Below are 19,130 nucleotides of genomic sequence, written 5' to 3' on the forward strand. Positions count from 1 at the left end.
GGTTACCAACTGCTGGTTTGTGGGACCAGCAATAGCAGAGTAACCAGACCCACTTGTACACTCTGGGGCCCCATCTCACACCTCCCGCTTCTAAATTTCATGGGTTCATGGATTTATATTCTTAACACCAATTCTGGTAATTATTTTCTATAGACTGGAACAAAGATTTGGTGTTTGTGTGTTTGTTCTTTTGTCTGGAATATTGACTAGAGAAAATGAGCCCTAGGGGGAATTTCTTAATGTAGGAAGAGATGCTGGAAGTGAGAAGGTTTGCAAAAATGTCATCAGATGACAGATTTCTACAAACAAAGGATGCAAAAGAATGAATCAGAAGTAATTCAGACTTCAAAGGCATTAATTGGGAGCATTGACCAGGCTTATATAAATTACTGGCGCTTGGGAGCATCACAGGACATAGCATGGTAAAATGATTTACATTAATATGGATGACAAATATTTAAAATCCAAATAGTTAAAAATTATATTCAGGTGCCCCTCTTTTAAAAAGAGAGGCATTAAGAGGAGTGATAAATTTATTAGTATGGAAAGCAAATTTGTAACATATGAAGTGGGAAATCCCTGCTTAAATTTGGAAACTTTAGAGAAAAGAGAAGTGGTTATGAAGACAGTTTTATTAGTGACTGCCTTTTCTGGGAGAGAATAGGGCTCCGGACTGGGAGGGTAGCAGGAGTGTGATTTTCAGGGATGTCTGCATTGTTCTATTTGTTGACTGGTGGTGGGTACATCAATGCTTGTTTTATGGAAGTCCATCAAGACGTATGTAAATGTTGTGTGTGCTTTCCTGATTGTGTTATCTTTCTCAAAAAGTATTTACTTTAAGATAATTCCAATAAAAGCCAACTAAATTTTGAAGTTTTCACACCAACAGCCTAATGTTTTGATTGTCTAGAAAATTTATTTAGGATGAATGCCCTCATCAAGCTTCTTATCAATTCCACAAATAGAAATTTTAAAAGTTACACTTGTTCATGATTCACAGGATTTTATTTGATTTTAAACCTTTACTATTATGAATCTCTTGAAAATAATTTGCTGGTTAAATAAAACAAACTACTCTAGAGAACTGAATCATAATTCCTTGGCTTAAAACCACTCCTTGGGATACAATCTCTCTATTTTGTTTTTCCCTAAAACTCATTTTTCCCACTGTATTATTTTATGTTACTTTTTAATTCTAGAAGCTGATGCTTTATATAGGTCCCCAGCACCATGCACTTTATAAGCCGCTTTGTCTATACTGTTTACTTGATTTGGTTTTTAGAGTATTTCTCAAAGGCAGTGGAGAGATAAACCACTAATCTCTTTAGACTCAGCATCTTCATCTGCAAAGTGAGTAGAATTAACTTAGCTATTGTCATATAGCTAGTGCTGGGTGGAACTGTCAATCAAATCCTGATCTTGTGAATGCAAGTGCAGTGTTCCATCCATTATTTAGATGTTTCTTTTTAAAAAAAATAATGAAGACAAATATCCTCCAATTAATTTGCTCTCTACTTATATGGCTCATGATTTCATATTTTGGATTAGTAGCCCTTGGTGGAATGAAAATTTTCCCAGCTCCAGCCTATAGGACCCAATTGTTATCATTTACTTTGTAGAAAAATGAATTGCTTAACCAAAAAACATTTAAATTTTCCATTCAGTTATGGTATACATACAAATAAGAGGACATTGGTAAGTCAATTGATTTTTATAAGGTAACTACAACCTTGAGCCAGTACCTAGATCAAAAAATACAATGTTTACCTGTCTCCCCCAAATTTCCTCATGTTTATTTCCATACCCCATATCTACTCATATGCCATAGCTAACCACTGTCATGACTTCTAGCACCATAGATAAGTTTTTCTTGTTTTTGTGTTTTATATAAATGGAATCATATGAGATTCATTCTTATTGCTATTCACACTTGCAGAATACTCATTCTCTTTGCTGTCTAGCATTTCATTGTATGAGTATATCACAATTTGTCCATCAACAGTTGGTGGGTATTTAGCTAGTGTTTCTTTCTGGGGCTAGTACCACTAGAATACTGTGATTACGTAGTCCAGGTCTTTCAGTGAGCAAGTGTACACATTCCTGTTAGGTGTATAGCTGCAGGTGGAATAGCTGGGTCTTAGCTTTAAGTATGTTCAGATTTAACAGGTATTGGTAAAAATTTTCCCCAAGTGGTTCATACTCCTACATACCCCATCAGAGCCAGGGAGGGAGAGGAAGGGAAGGGTGACGATTGTTTTGGTTGAGACAATTAAATTCTCTTATAAGGGATTTGAACTTAGACACTATGGAAAGTCAGTGGTGGGTTTCAGGGATTCTAGAAGTGGACACAAAGAGGCAATAGGCCAGGTGATAATGGCAGAATATTAACTTACAAAGTCAGGGTGCCAGGGCTGCTCAGATTTCAGAGTTTTTCTTGAAGATCCTCTCCCAACAAAAACAGAGATGCTCATTTTCCATCCTTGTAACCAGGAGGTCTGTACCTCTACAAAAAAAACCCCCAGCAGTTCAATTTATCTAGATTGACTGCATTTTTGTGCTTTCAACTAATATATCTGTGTTAAAACAGTTAAAAACCACTGGTTGGGTATTGATCTCTAGAAACTGACAATTTATGGTTCCTGTGAATATTTGCATACTGGAAAAATGAAAAAGTAATTACTTAATGCTACTTACATTACTAAGTGCTGTAACTTAGATAAATACAAAGAACACTACAAACAAAATAAGCAAGTGGCCCAGTGTATGGAGGGTGCTCACTGTGAAGTTAATGGTGCTTAAGAGTCAGGGTCTTTCATTGGCACAGAACCCTTCCTAAGCTCTGGAGGGACCCTATTCATTGTGTTTCCATAAATGTTGCAAAAGTAAGGTATTTAAACTGCAATTAGTAAATCTCTATTTTGTATTATTTTATTTTTAAAGAGCCTCCCACCCTGCATTTATTTATCCTTTGGGTTCTGCAATATGTGGATCTGCCCCATTCAAGGGAGTTTTGTAAGCACTTCAGCGAGGTGGTGACCTTGAGTTGGATCTTGAATCGTGAAGAGTACTTTTGCAGGTAGACGAGGGCAGATGGGCCAGGCCAGGCCACCAGAATAGTGTTTGTTAAGGCACACTGTGTGACACAAATGTGGTTGAAGACAGACGATTTGATACTGGAACTGAGTGGGCAGTTCCAGGATTTAGGCAGAACTATTAACGAATAAGGAGTCTGAGAAAGTAGGTGACAGTCAGTCATAGAGACTGATCTCTGTCATGATTAAGATCTTGTATTTATCATGTGGGTGATGGGAGCTGAGGGAGAGAGACAGTGTAGATAGAACCTTCCCCAAAAGAAAAATGATCCCAGTTCCAGAAATTCTGAACAAGATCAGGAATTTTTGCAACTGCTCTATCTGTAACTTTGAGGAAGAAAGGACATGACAAAGGAAAGAGAAGGAAGCAACAATCTGTATATTTGGAAGATAATACATTGGGTGAGAATAAAACACAACTTGAAATATTGTACAAATGTTCAGTTGAAATAATTGTAAAGTTTTTAAGATGTCAAGGAGAAAGACTAGAAGGGAGATGGAGAATAAAAAGGCAAATATTTGTACTCACTACTACTTAAAGAGTCCTTTTCCATAGTGTGTCTCCACTAAAAAAAATTGGACACGGTCAGCAGAAGTAGCCAGTGGTTAGAATTTCCACAGCGCTCTCCAGACGTGCTTCTATAAATGTATGCACATTAAGTGCTGCTCAGTGTAGTCAAGGACATGAGATGGACTAATGTGGCAGGAAGGGACCCCTCCAAATGCCCACATGCTAATGAGCTATGACTCCCCAGCCACTGGTATCATACTCTTTCATGAAGTACAACATAACCCATAGCCAGTCAGCTCTGGGATTTTAGCTTTGGCTGTACACGCCTGTAACCCAAGTGTCTAGGCAGAAGTTGCCCTATCACCCCTGCTTCATAATTCTTATCTGGGCATGAGAAACTTTTAAATTGCATTTGGGGCTAAGATCTCAGCAGCAGTAAGTTAAATCCTAGAAATATGCATGGGATATTGTATGTGTATTTCCATAAAGCTGTATGTCAAACAGACATCAGATAGACAGTTACTCCAAATGTGGCCACGTGTACATTTCACATGTTAAGGAGGGGCTTGTTCTTCCTACATTTGCTAAAGCAATGGGCCAGTTGGGTGAACAGACATGGAGCTATAACACAGGCTCATGACTTAAATCCTCCCCATCAAGATTTCTCACTATGGGTTCTCTATGGCAGTACATGGATGCAGTCATTCAACTTCAGTGCTAGTGAAGCTCCTCCCAAGTGATCAAAAGCCACTCTGCTTCCTGTATCTGGTACCATCTGGCACTAGCAAGTCTGGGCAAAGGGAACCCAACAAATAGGTAGGAATTAGGTCATTATTATCTTTGCCTCCACACCCACATCCACAGTCTTACAGCATCAACCTTCTGTATTTATTCCACATATTTTAATAACAATAAAAGAGATTGAATCAGAAATAAGGTGTGATTCAGCAGAAGTTTGAATTGGCTCAATGAATAAAATATTTTTTTTGGCTTCTTGGAAGGCTATTATAAAACCACTAATTAAATCCCAGATTTCCCATTTCACTTTTTAGGGCAGAGAGGGCCAACTTACCGAATTGTGAGCTACAACATACTGCCTAGTTTTTTCTCTCCTATGTCTTTCTTGGATCTTTCAATTTAATGCCAGTAATGGCTCCCCTAGCCCAAGTTCTGACATGCTTCCAACAGGACAAGAAGACAAGAGATTAAATATGATTAAGACAATATAATTATATAAATATAATTATAAATAAGACATTAAATATGATTAAGATTTTTATGCATGGGCTGCTCAAGGCAAAGTTGTGAGGTCAGATTAGAGGAGGATATAGTGAAACCTACCACATTATCAACCCAGTTATTTAATAGATGAAGAACCTGAGGCACAGAGAGGCAATATGCCCAGAGTCACAAAATTAATGAGAGGCACAGGGTATGTACCTAATACATTCCATTCCTTACTCCATTATCCATTATTCCACTTCGCTGGTGAACTTTATCCTTGAAAAACATTGTTTTTCATTTCAGCAAAGCCTGCCATCCTCCTAATCATATCTCTCTTTCCTTTATGTGCTAAATGCTCCTATCTATTCTCTTCTGTTAACACTTGCCTCTCGAGAAACATGGATTGTTTTAGGATTAACTGAGGCCTTACCCTTCCCAAGTGTATTCACACAGAAAGTCTTACTCTGACACAAGGTTTTGAACAGGGCACTCATTGTAGGACTTTGACATATATATTAGACGGTCACCTCCTTGGCTTACATGTAAAACTAAACTAATTATGACAGCATTTGAAACCTCAAATCCAGGTAAACAGTGAATATTTGTGCAGGTAGATGTTCTTTAGAGGTAGACAATGTAAATAAATGTATGTCTGGGCTGTACTGTGTGTAGAACTCCCTGGCAAAAAGGATGTTCTGTCTGTTCCAAAACATTGCTAAGTTGCTTGCCAAGTGAGTTCTGAGATCATCAAATTCTGAAAATGTGTACTTTACAGTCTTTCTTGGGATGCCCTGTGTCACAGACACTGTCTCACTATTCAGAGTAAAGATATTCCCTGGTAACAAGCAGCCACTCTTTATGGAGCATATTGGAGACAAACAAACCTTCATGCACTTGATTTCTCCTACCAGGTAAAGCATTAGCTCTGTATCAGGGTTCAGTACTGAATGGAGGATTTCAAGCCCCAACTTGAATTGGTTATGAATTGGATCCCTACTTAGAAAAATGAAGCCACAGGCCTGGGTACTCAAGGAGGCAATGTGGACAAATTATTTAATTCTTGGGGACTGGGTTTTTAGGGTGTCTTAAACACACTGTCTAGGGATAAGCAAGATCAAAACGAAAAAGAAACCATAGGCCTGCCTAGGATTGCTTGGTAAAAACATGTAGATTATGGATTGAACTGAACATGAAGACAAAGGCTCACCAAAGATGTCTTCTCTGAAACTGTTTTTAGGTACAATTTGCACAGGTATATTTAAGGACATGTGGCTTATAATCAATCTATTGTATTCCAACAATAAAGGTTGAGAGGGCTCATAGAATATTTTATGCCAAAGCAAGAACAAGTTTTACATGGAAAGTAATTAAAATAATGATTAAGCTAGTTTTTACATATTTCTGGAGCTGTGTCATACTCCTTGAGTAGATTTTCTGGTTTCCTTAACTGTAGTCAGAATCAGATGGCAGATAGCAGAAAGACAACTTAAGGTTCAAAATAGTACAGGAGTAATAGTGGAATTGGTGTCTAGTATTTTCTAAAAAGGAGTCCTTGTGGTTCAGAATGAGAATTCAAAGGCTACTCCGAGTTCAGTGATTCTTTTCACCAGTCACCCTGCAACCACAGGGCATGGCCTTTCAGTCAAACTGTAAGATGCTGTTTATGCTGAAGTTACTTGTACAGCAGATAACCATGTGAAAGGACAGCTGGAGCAGTCTATAGAACTGGGAATATTGGAGTCAAATTATGTTCCTGTTCACATACCAGTGAGTAAATAATTTTCCTACAGCAAATGGAATCCATATCATGGGATAACTCCTCATCCCCAGCTACTAACATGATAGAATTCCAATGTATCATTACTACATACAGAGCCAACAACAATAATTAATGAATTTTAAAAACAAGGTAAAACTCATTGTGTGTGCCCCTAATAAGGTGCCCAGAGCCTTCATTATTGTTCACCACTCCCCCTCTTTCCCTGAATGTTAAGTAGAACACAGTGTTGAGCACATGAGTCCCAGAACCAGACTAGTGACATTGCAGTTGTGACTCTCCCACTTGTTAGCTATGGAATCCTAGACAGGTGCGTTAGCCTACCTCTCTGTAAAAAGTGGTGTGAGGAGTGGTATAGTGTAGCACAGCCTAGTATTTTCCTCATTCGGTCTTAGAGATGAAGAAACAACTTAGGCAGGAGGGTTATTATCAGGATTGAGTTAATTTATGTAAAGAAATCATATAATGCTGGGCATATAATAAGCGTTTAAAATGCTACTTATTCCTATAACCATTGCCTTTTTCAAAATCTGAATTTCCCTTCTCACTTCTTTTGAGGCAGCAGTAGACAAAGCAGGGCAATGGCATCAGAGATTTGGTTTGCCACTTACTAGATCACAGCTTTGGTTAAGTTATTCTCACCAACAGACTCAGTTTCTTTTCTCATAAGATGTGCACATCCACAACATTATCTACCACACAATAATGTTCAATAAGTGTTAGTTTTCTTCATCCCTCCTGCTTGACTCACAGATGTCCTAAGACACAGAGACAGTTCACATGGTCTTGTTATTGGGGAGGGAGTGTGTTTTTCATGTTCTCTAAAACAAATGGGTGAGAGTGAAGGCTTCTAGCTAAGAAAAAACATTTGAAAAGGAAGGCTCCAAATCTCTGCTTTGCTTCTGATAGCAAGAGAGGTAGGGAGAGTCTCTGATGAGCAGTTAACTAAATGTAACATAGCCAACCCTGGAATTTTTTGGGGGGTCCAGAATTTAAAAATCTGACACTGCTTGGCTCACTGCTTGACACTGTGAGATACAGGAGAAAGTGGGAATATATAAAAGATCAGAGACACAGTCTCTTTTATTTATCTATTTTAGGCAACCAGTGATTGTTTTTCTTAATCTTCATAGTTTTGCATTTTTCAGAATGTCATATAGTTGGAATCATCATATAACCCTTTCAGATTTACTTTTTTAAAGAAATCTTCATTGTATTTTTTTCCATTACCATTTAGTCTGCTCATACCCCACCCCCACTCACCACATTCTTGTCCATGTCCGTGAGTCCTGAAATAAACCTCATAAGCCACTTTTGACACATTTGATCAGTCACAGCACCTTCTCCATACACTAAACCAATCTTTTTTCTTGTATGTTTCAGTTGCATTTTTACCTTCTTTGAAATAATAAAGCATAAGATGCTGAAAATGTGTATTTTCTTCCATCTTCAGTATTAAAATGGCTGCACAAAAACTTAGCAATTTTGATACTTTTTTTAATGAATTTGATTGAACAGCTATAATAATACAATCTAACAACATTGTTTCAAATGAAGTTAAAGACAACTAAGTACTATGAGAGCCATCCTTTGGAAAACATTAAATGAGCTTTTTGGCCAACTCAGTAGAAGATGTGTCATTCCCTGAGCAAAGGACAGTTAGACAATTAAATTAGTTCATTGATATGCTGATATAAATTGTGTTTGAAACCAAGGATCATAACAATTTAATAGAATTCAATTTTTAAAAAAATTTTTTACTTTCATATAAACTTCAAATTGTATTGCAAATAAAGACTATAAGAGTCCTTAAGCATAAATAATCAGTGAATTTAGATAATTGTGGGAGATGAGAAATGACTTAAAATCTAGGGACCTAATTCTTGTAAAAAATGTTGCAACAGAGATATGGGCAAGCTTCTGGAACATTGATAAAGAATCTTGAGGGTGAAACTAGAGACCAAAGCTACCTTCTTCTACTTGCTTCTCTGAATGTCAGTTTGAAGGGTCAGCACTGGAGGGTATATCTAGGAAGGAAAAAAGTAATTAGAAAATCTCAAAAGGAGAGGAAGGTACTTATTTTGCTTCTAATGACATAAGACTTCTTTGGGTAAACAATTATTGTTCTTTGTACTCATTTGGTTTGGCCTTACTAAGCTACATACCAAAAGTCCAGAGACCAAATCTTTCCTATATTCTATTCCCTTCTTATAAAAAAAATGCCTGGAACTGTACAGCATCCTTTGAGCACTTTATAAATGTTTATTAGAAGCTGAGAGATTGAATTACACATAAAGCATCCTACTTATCTTGTAAGAAATTATTCTGATCTGGTAACAGCCCTTAGCCCAAGGTGAACTTAGTTTCCCTAGCATGGTTTGGACTCCAGAAACCGGCAGCTCAAAGTATTAGGTATAATGAGACCAAGGTGACATCTGGGAATGGTGGCCATCTGGTTCAAAGAAAGTGAGACCTGTTTTTGGGCCATGGAAAGTTGATTGGTTCCAGGACTTCTGTTCCTACTATGCATCTCCAGGCTATTGGAACCCTACTGCAACTTCCACACAGCAAGTAGGCATGCAGCTGCATGGAGTCCTGGATAAGTTTGACAGCTCTGGTCCGTTTAGCCAAAAGAGCAGTGTGCTTAACTCAGTGTCCCAGGTGTCCCATGGTCCATTTGCCATTGGTTTCCAAATTCTGTAATGGAGTAATTATCAGAGAAGTGCACCAGGGATGGTGCAGGAAAGTATACTCCCATCAAGGCAAGACTGTGAGAGGGGGATGGTCGAAAACCTTTAGAACTATGGACATGGAAAAAGGTATTATCCCTGCCATATATCTTAATAAATCTTCTTAATCATCTTAAACAACAATAAAAATAAACAAATTTTAAAAATCACCTTGTTCTTCACTTAATCTGAATCAGAGTTTCTAACCTCTATCAGATTAAACACCCACTCTCTCTCTTTTTTCATCGTGGTTATTTATAATACCCCCTGTGGTATCCTGAAATGAAAGTGTGTTAAATAACATATCCACACCTACATTGATATGAGACAATATAACCCTAAGGCTAAATGTAAAATAAAACAAAAATGTAAGAGAAGTAATTAATAGTATATGTTTGAATATATGTACATTTTGTGTGCAAGTGAGATACAATTGCAAATAAGAGATAATTTTTCCTCTATAAATAATTAATACTAAGAACAAATGCAAATTGATCCAGGTGTTTGTTTTGGCTAATAAATGAGCACAAGTGATATTATTACTAGTAATGTCATTTTTCTAAAAATGTTAGCACATTAATGATAATATTCCCTTCATTTCCAAGGTAGTTATGCTCCTAGAAACTTCAGCATAGATTAAGACCGAGCAAAATATACATTTTGTCTATATTTAAAATGGAGTTAGGATCTAGCCTTGGCTAATTCTTAACAGATGGATATCTGGCAAGACATTTAGGAATAGTGAGAGATATAACAGATTCTTTATGGGGAGGGACCGTTCCATACATTGTGTGGGGATTTGCATCTTTGACCACATCCTGTAATGCCTGTGGTGGTCCACACTGCAACCCCACAATCATTGCAACAACTAAACACCCTCTCCCAAGTTTCCAGAACGGTCTAGAATATAGGTGTGTTAGGCCAAGTGCTCATAAACCATAATGCCGTGATGGGATTAGACAAGAAAGAAACTTATTGTGATGGAAAATTGGGAGGGAGCAGGAAGAACTGGGAATGCCATCAGACCTTAATTATAGGTCTGACCCTGGAGAGGAGAGACAAAGGGAAAGAAAGAACAAAATCTTAGACTGCAGTATGCTTTTATAAAAGTTTTTGTAGGGTCAACGAGGAGCCAAAGTTACCCATCAGAGGAGTCCCCCAACTTCCAGGACTGGGCCTACCTTAGTTTCCCTGCTGAACTGTCTTTGGCTGAGACAGAACTGCCCAATGGAAGCATTTCGGTGGCACACGCAATGATAGATTTTATAACACCGACACTACCCACTACAAGCAGAGACCCTGAGAGACACATTTTCATGGTACCACATTGTGTGTCTCCTCTGTACTTATTTATCTTCATCTGTAATTTAGCTCAAATTTCATCTCTCGTCTAAAAAAACACTTCTTCTAGACTCTTAGGGTAAGTGCTTTTGACCTGTTCTACAGTAACAAGGAGGGTAGATGCCTGATCATTGATATTCATAGATTTGACACATGGTTCCTATGGAGGTTTACCATGTGTAATAATTTGATTTTGACTGAGATTTTGTCTTAAACTCAAGGAACTCTGAGACTGGCCTTCATAGTGAGGCTTGTGACCAGTGATAAAATCTAGTTAATCACTTATTGATACCTTGATCTTCCTTGAAAACACAGTAACACTAGTATAGTTTTAAAATTTTTCTTTTGATGGTAATTTTTTCCATAAAGAAACATGTTGCTGGTGCTATTAATGGAAGTGGGAAACAACTGAAAAGTTACTAAAAAGTTATTGTTGCTAGCTAGTAATAGGCTAATTATATATGATTTTAATACATAAGGAAAATTATTTATGTTTGAAAGTACCATTTAAATACATTTTGACTGTGTTTTATGAAGAAATTGTGTGATATATGAATTTAGGAGTGCAAGAAAGTCTTAAGACATAGTTTTTAGGAACATCAAGAATTTTTTGCCCTGCCCAAGAGATATTTCATGCATCTTGTCTTGGATCCCCAGAGAGATGTGACTTCCTGAGAACAGGGACTGTCTTATTTCTCCATAGGTCCTGGTATGGACCTATACAATGGGCATATTTTAAAATATACCCAATATATTGCTCAATAATATCCAAAATTTTAAATACAGATATAACCCATGCAGTTAATGAGAAAAAAAATCGGTAAACCACAAAATGAACTGGAGCAGTGGGGTGGATATTTGTCTCTGCTCCAGGTTCAGTATCAATGCAATATGGAAGTCACTAGTGCCCCCAGAGGTTAGGCTAGTTGCAATGCCATCCTCATCACCACAGTATGAGCCACACGTAGAGGCAGCTGGTAAGAAAGCGCTCAAAGAGAGTTTTAGGCCATGTGATTGGAACGAGAAACCAATTCCTGCATAAAAAGTTAGTTGTCATAAAGCATTTAGTAGATAGTGTTGTAAGAAAGTGACTTCCTTTAAATACAACAGATAGAGATTCCTGTTTAAAAAGAACTTGGAGACTTTGAAAGTGCAGATGGGAAATTTGTGGCCTTGATGTGGGTTAGTGACCATCATTACAGACTTGCAAGAGTCAGGGCTGCATGAGGGTGACACAAAGGAAGGAGCAACAGAACTAGGGTGCAGAAGTTCAGCAGGGCCATTATTCCAGCTGTACCCCTCCATGATTTCGGCTGGAGTTACAAGGCCGAGGGACTGGGAATGTACAATCGGGGTTGCCTTACGCAGTGTTTGTGGTGGATCACACTGAAGTCAGTGCACATCATTCTTATTCCCACTCTCCTTTCATATGGAAGGGTGAATAATTCCTCAGTGCAAGCATCCCTCCAGGTATTACTATAGGAAAAGAACAAACCTAGAATACCTGGTCTGACTGTTGTAGACAGATGCTGCTGCTCAGATTGGGCTAAACCATAGAAGGTACATCCTTATAATGAATCCTGTTTTAATAAAGTTCATTTCTGCTTTGTTATACTATTTGTTACAGTGCTTTTAAAGGAAGCAGAGAAATATTTTTTCCAAAATGATTCAGTAGGTCAGTGCTAAGTGGTAAAGATTTGTCTGAACTCTAACCTTCACAATAGAAGAGGCGTTCAAAGTAAATTTTACAGTTCTCATAGCACTTAATAATCACTCCAGTAGACTACTCAATTAAATATTTGATAATTATAATAAAAATGAGGGAAAGAAATAATTAAATTATGCTTTTGAATGTCACCATTCTAAAATTTTCAGAAACCCTAGATTCTAAATAGTGTGTCCCCAGAGTCCATAAATACTTTTTATTTTTTGGCTATGAGTCCTCAGTTTTCATTTAATAAGGACATCATTTCAAAACTCAAAGTGGGAAAGTCAAACAATGTTTCAAATTCATGAACCACATAATACAGATAAACTTAAGGAAAAAGCCATGTTATTATTGAAGAAATTATTCTCCAAAAAAATCTCTTTGGATGCTCTCGGTTCCACGATTTCCTGTATTGTTTTCATTGCATTGTGTAGTTAGTATGGTTACAGCTTATCTCTTTTCTGAAGGGGATAGAGGATGATGAGGTGTCAGATTCTCATGCAGTTCTGTGTTTTTTCTATAACTTTTCTATTGTGAATTGTGGCAAAAGCATTTTAAAGTCAGCAGTGGGCAAATGAAAAATAATGTGTACTTTTAAGATTTCAACACCCAATACATACAATTTAAGATCTAGCCTCCCAAACGAAGATGCTGGCAATCACACATGTGAGGCAGTATGTTCTTTTTAGCTTCTCCGAGCAGAAATATTTATTTAAAGGCAGTAAAAGATTCTGTTTCTGGTTATTTGTTTGTATTTTGTCAGCCATTTGCACATTCCCCTTACTGTGACAAATGTGAGTGTCCCCAGGACAGGAGCTGTGGCATACCCTTCCTCAGAACTCCCTACAACACATGGAAGGATGCCTGGCACAATAAACCTGTGTTGAATTGAATGGGACTGAAGAAGACCAGCAAAGTTTTTGCCCTTTCAAAATAACTATGGCTCTGGGAATTTAAATATTCACTGTCTTCAGGAAGTTTTTCCAAGATGAGTGATAATTCTGAAACCAAAGATTTCCTAAAATTTTGAACAGAGAGTCCTGGCTTGTTTATCACCTTAGAGTATCCTATTCACTGGATGTGAGGGAAGTTGTGGGAAATGTATGGGTTCTAGAAGAATAGGCTGTTGGGAACTGCTCTGCCTGGTTTCAGGAGTTGTAACTGTCCCCCATGGCTAAGGCTGAGTGAGCGACCTCTAGAATGCGAGCCACTAAGGAGACAAAGCTTGTCTCTGGCAGCAAGCACTGCTTCTGCTTCATCCCCTGCCTCCAATGCTTGGTTGGTTAGTCAATGATGGGTAAGACCCATCAAAGTGGGGGCAACCTAAGCCAGATGTGATCACTTGGGAGGTCTTCATTGAAGGACTTAGAGGGCTGCAACAAAGAGGGAGTGATGGACCCTTGCCCCCCCCCAGCTATTCTGACATAGCCTGAGTCCCCATGACCTCTGCAAGAAGCACTTTCTGGTTCTAATCCACTTAAGCCTAAAACCTATGATGGGGGAGGCTGTGCAGCACCTTGCCGGCTACAGCAGAATCCAGGGTGATTGGGCATAAGAGAGAATTCCTAAAGTCCTGTGAATCCTGCTTTGCTAAGAGTGCTTTCATCCATATGATAAGGGTCCGAGCAGGAAATGAGTATGTCTCCCAAAGTTTTTGCAACCCCCTTACCTGACAGACATTGACTCAGACTAAGCCCTCAGATTTCTTTGAAATGTTATCTACTGTTTGATCCTTACAGCTTGTATTCCTGTATTACAACCCAATAAAAGCTGTTGAGGAAGGGGCTCTTGGTCTTTCTCCTCTGAGAGATTGGCTACCTCTCCTCCCCAAGCAGGTCATGTCTTGGTAGTGTTACTTTCATCTGTGGTGGATGGGGGGACTTTGCTGGCAAAGTTGCCCCCACAATAGGCAACTTGCTACAGTGTAATAGTGGGGACACAATAGAGTTTAGGCCATAGTTGTAGTTGGCCTGCAGCATTGTGGCTCACCAAAGAAAGAAAACACTAAACTTGGTGTTGTGGAAAATGCCAGAACATTGGCATCTGTCAGAGATTGACTCATTCTAGCATTAGCTGTGTGACTTTAAAAAACAAAAATGTAGCATATCAGTTAGGAATTTTAATGTTTCATTTGAAAGAAGTCTAACTCAAATTGGCTAAAATTCAAATGAAATTTATTAGCTCAAGTTATCTTATAAATCTAGGGGTAGTCTAAAGACTCAAATTATATACACAAATGCAATTCCCCAGAATCTCAGTTCTGCTTCCTTGTGTGTGATGGCTTCATCCTGAATTGACTTTCCTCGTGATATAAAAATGACTGCAGGAAACTCAGGCCTGGATGATCTTAACACAATCAAGTCCAGTGGAAGAGAGAAAACTCTCCTTTCCTAAAAGTCTGGACATACATTTCCTTGAGTCTCACAGATTAATGACTGGAACACCTTTCCCTTCCTTGAGTCAATCTCTGTGCTCAAAAGAAGTGTTCTAGACTGATTCGTGTCAACCCAAATTGATATTTTGAAGTCCTTACTCCTGATACTTCAGACTGTGACTACATTTAGAGAGAAGGACTTTAAAGAAGTAATTAAGATAAAAGAGGTCTTATGGGTAGGCCCTGATCCAACATAACTGATGTCCTTATAAGAAGAGTGGATTGGAAGAAATACATGTGTGCACACAGGAAAGACCATGTGAGGACACAGAAAGAAGTCCACCTGCAAGCTCAGGAGAGAGGCCCTAAAATTTCAGAAGAAGCAAACTTGATGACAATTTCATCTTGGACTTTTAGCCTCTAGAACTGTGAAGAAATGCACTTCTGTGGTTTAACCACAAAGTTTGTGGTATTTTTTTTATGGAAGCCTTGGCAAACTAATATAAGGAGATGGGATGCACGGGTATGAGATAATCAGGGTCTAGTCTTAGGAGTGGGGATGTGCTAAACCTCCTTCAACTCTACAGTTAAGAAAGAGCAATTTCCCAAAGGCGGTTCCAGTGTCTGTCTTCAGATGAAGGGGATACAAATCCTGAGAAGTCAAATTCAGATGTTGATGCTTAAACAACATGGGTTTGAACTGGGCAGTTCCACTTTTTCCAGAAAAAATCTGCATAGATTTTTTCAATAAATACCTGTGCTGTTTTCATTCTGCAGTTGGAAGTCCACAGGTGCAGAGGGCCCGCTGTATGCATTGGTCTATGTCATTTTATATGGGGGACTTGAGCATTGGCAGATTTTGGTATCTGTGGGGATCCTGGAATCAATTCCCTATGGATATCAAGGGACAACTAAGTGTTTTGGGAGTCAAAAGCTTTTTGTAAATTTTTGATTATGCAGGAGACAATGCCTTAACCTCCATGTTGTTCAAGGGTCAACTGTCTCATCTGTGCTGCTGCAGTCAGCCTCAAAACTGTAACTGGTGCTGATCTGTCTCTTCCACCCCCCAGCCCATGTTGCCCTTCTAAGATTTCACCTCTTTCCTCATAGATTACTTGTTAATGTGACCAATCATCATGCACAAGAGACCTAAACTCATAGTCACTACGCCCTTCACAGACTATAGTTGCTGTACTTGCTGATTTACAGTCAAGGGGGTACCAAGTGGACCACCTGGGTTCCACATATTTTCCTTCCTGCCCCTACATGTAAAAGTTCAACCTTCTTCTGGTGATCCGGGTTAATTTTCTTGCCAGGATGGTAACTTATTTCTTGTTAGTCCCTGAACACAAGTTCAAAGTGCCTAGGTGAAAACTGTAGTTAATAATTTAATGGAACTCTTACTATTCCTCCTGGTGGTGAACGTATATCCTATTTGGAAGCAGATTTCTAACCTTGCAGAGTTCTGAGTTATGAGAATGGGAAGTACAATGTGCCCTGGTGGATGATAGAGAATGATGTCAAGTGGAGCCACTACTGCTTCCACCCCTTGGTTCCCATTCCCATGTGTTTATTCTATTGGAGACACTTTGATTCAATTCATATATTGCACCTGAAGGATGGCACTCCATCATCACAGATTATTTTGTGCAGACTGGCACTTGAACCGTGCCTTAGCAGGCCATCCCAATGCTATGTCCAGCATCTGGTGCTATAGTATAAGATAGGACCAGTGGATCCCATGCTCATGGGCCCACTCCTATACCTTCTTTGGTGTGAGTGCCCTGGTGTGAGGTGGTATTTGTGGGATCCCATGCCAGTGGGTCAAGCACTTTGTACTTAGTGGTATTGTCTAGACCCTACAGGCAGGAAAGGAAAACATAGATATGGAATAAGGGTCAGTTCCAGTGAGAAAGGACCGCTGGGCCTTTCAAAATAGGGCCAATGTATGCAGTTCGTCACCAAGTGGCAGTTGATGTTCTGCCATATTGGATGCTCAACCTTGGTCTCTGTTGCTAGCATGCTGGATATTCAGTTGCAGCAGTAGATAAATCAGCTTGGATAAATGGGGTGTATACTGTTGGGCCCATACATAGTTTTCATCTCTGCCATTTTGGCTAGCTAGTTCATGTCCCATTATGACAACACTGTAGTAGCCAATGACAGAAACTGGCTCAACTGGTTCATGCTTGCTGACTAAATAGTTTTGTCTGGTGGGTATTAACAAACACACAAAAAATATACTGCATGCCCACTGTTGTATGTCCACTCACATGATTGAACCTCCACCTCATTACTCCTGGTCGTCTAATCTTTCGCTTTCCACATCCCTGACCAAGCTGTCCAGCTATTGGTTGCTACAGGTGAATCCATATACATTCTCGGCTTGGGTCTCTTCTCTTTCTTACAGATAAAATAAATGACCAGGTGCAGTGCCCAAAGCTCTTCCCATCAGAAGGGTTTCTCTCACTGCTGTCATTTAAGGCTCTCCCTGAAGGCAGTGCAGCTGTACCCACATGCAGAGTCAGGTCATCTGCAAACCAGACTCTGACTCTTTCCTTCTGATGCAGCTGATCCTAAGGGAATTCTTATACAGAAATAGGCATGAGCTCTGTGAGTGGCACACAGGTACAGCAGTGGTGGGCATCTTGGGGGCCTGAGCCACCTTCATATCTATGCTCAATACCAAAGTTATCACTTTTGTGCTATCATCAGTTGATGCTCAGTCACCTTTTCAGTTTGGTGAATTTGACAGGACCCAGCTCATGGTGGGCAGTTCTAATTTCATGTCATTTGGTGTCTCATACTCAGGTATTCTGCCCCTCCCAAAGTGAGAGGGTATGATTCCGTTCCCAAACCCTACCTTAGCATTGCTTCCTCAGACCATTCTTGGTTACAAGGAAGACATTTTGGGTTCTTTGGAATCAGACACTGAGGAGAGGCGGTGTTAAGGAAGTAAAATATTTATTACGGCTCAACACCTGTGAGTGGAAAGGAGTGGGGAAACAGGGACAGGGAATAAGCTGAGCTATGATGCAAGCCTGACAAAGCCTCGTTCAACCTGGCAGGGAGTGATGACTGCAAAGCAGAGTGCACCATATTAAGCTGAAATGGCTGGGCCTTTAGATCTATGTCATGCTCAGTCTCTTGGAGAGGCTGCCTCAGGAAGGGCATGAACTTGGGCAAGGTGGCTCACTGCAGCTGAGGCCAACACTTCAGGAGCTAATAACGAAACTGCATAGGCCGCAGGGCAACAAGCCCTTGCCTGAAGGAGTATCCAGGCAGCATGTCTCTGTGGCAGTCACAAATGCTGTTGTTTAGGAGTTGTTTGTCACTACCAATGTGCGAAACAGCATCAGGCAAATCTTTACAAGGCTACTTCTTCATGAGTAGAGTAACATCACCAAAGGAGAATAAAACTGAGACAGAACAGCTTGGATCACCATGTTTTTTCCAAAGTGTATTCCTGTATGTGTTGGTTACATGAAAAACTCTGAGAAAAAGAATGCTTAAGTCAAGTCAGTTTGGGAAGCATTACACGCTACATCCCTCTTTTGGGAATTCACACAAACAGTGGTATATTTCAACCTTTGGAAAGTTCTGCATTAAAGACACGTGTTTGTTTTTCTCAGTGTTCCCAGAATATATCTGATTATGAGAACTATTGCCACCTCTTTGTTGGTAACATCTGTAAACAACCTGCAGAAACAGAATGTTTTGCAATGATTAGGACCATGCTGGGCTAAAGGACTTATGGTAGTGAGCCCCAAGGAATCAAATCACCCCTGTGCTATGGTGCTGAGAACTAGCTTTATTCACCAAGTCTGGAACTGACAGGAAGTTCCCTAGAGGTGCAGAAGGTTTGCAAAAGGAAAAAAAAGTGTTCTTGTTCAGGAATTGGCAATGCTTCATGAAGTGAAAAAATGATGTGTTTAGATAGGCAGTTCCCAAGCACAGGAGGAGGGGAATGAATGATAACAGTCAGAGTCTATGGAATAAGAGTCCTGTTTTCAGTAGGAAGCTAGGATCCATTCTGTAGTGAGTGGATAAGGACTGCCCTGTAAGAGGCAGATGGTGAGAGGGTTCCATGGTTAATGGTGGAACACATGGGCAGAATTCCAGGCCAAGTGGATGCATTAGCCTCTGGCTATTCCAGCTGTTGTTTCTGGTCTTTTCAAGTAAACAAGGATAACATCAGTTTAGAGAAACATTTATATCAATAAGCCCTATGAATGGAACATGTTCTTGGAACCATTTACATATTATATTACTTTTGAAAATCATGGATGACACCTGTTTGGACAGTGTTTCCTGATTAACAACTTAAACAAATCATGTAAAGAGAATTAATTTCATAGATGAGGAGCAACATAA

This window comes from Artibeus jamaicensis, unplaced genomic scaffold (genome assembly GCF_021234435.1).
Source record: "Artibeus jamaicensis isolate MK-2021 breed Jamaican fruit bat unplaced genomic scaffold, CSHL_Jam_final scaffold_1964, whole genome shotgun sequence".
NCBI lineage: Eukaryota > Metazoa > Chordata > Mammalia > Chiroptera > Phyllostomidae > Artibeus > Artibeus jamaicensis.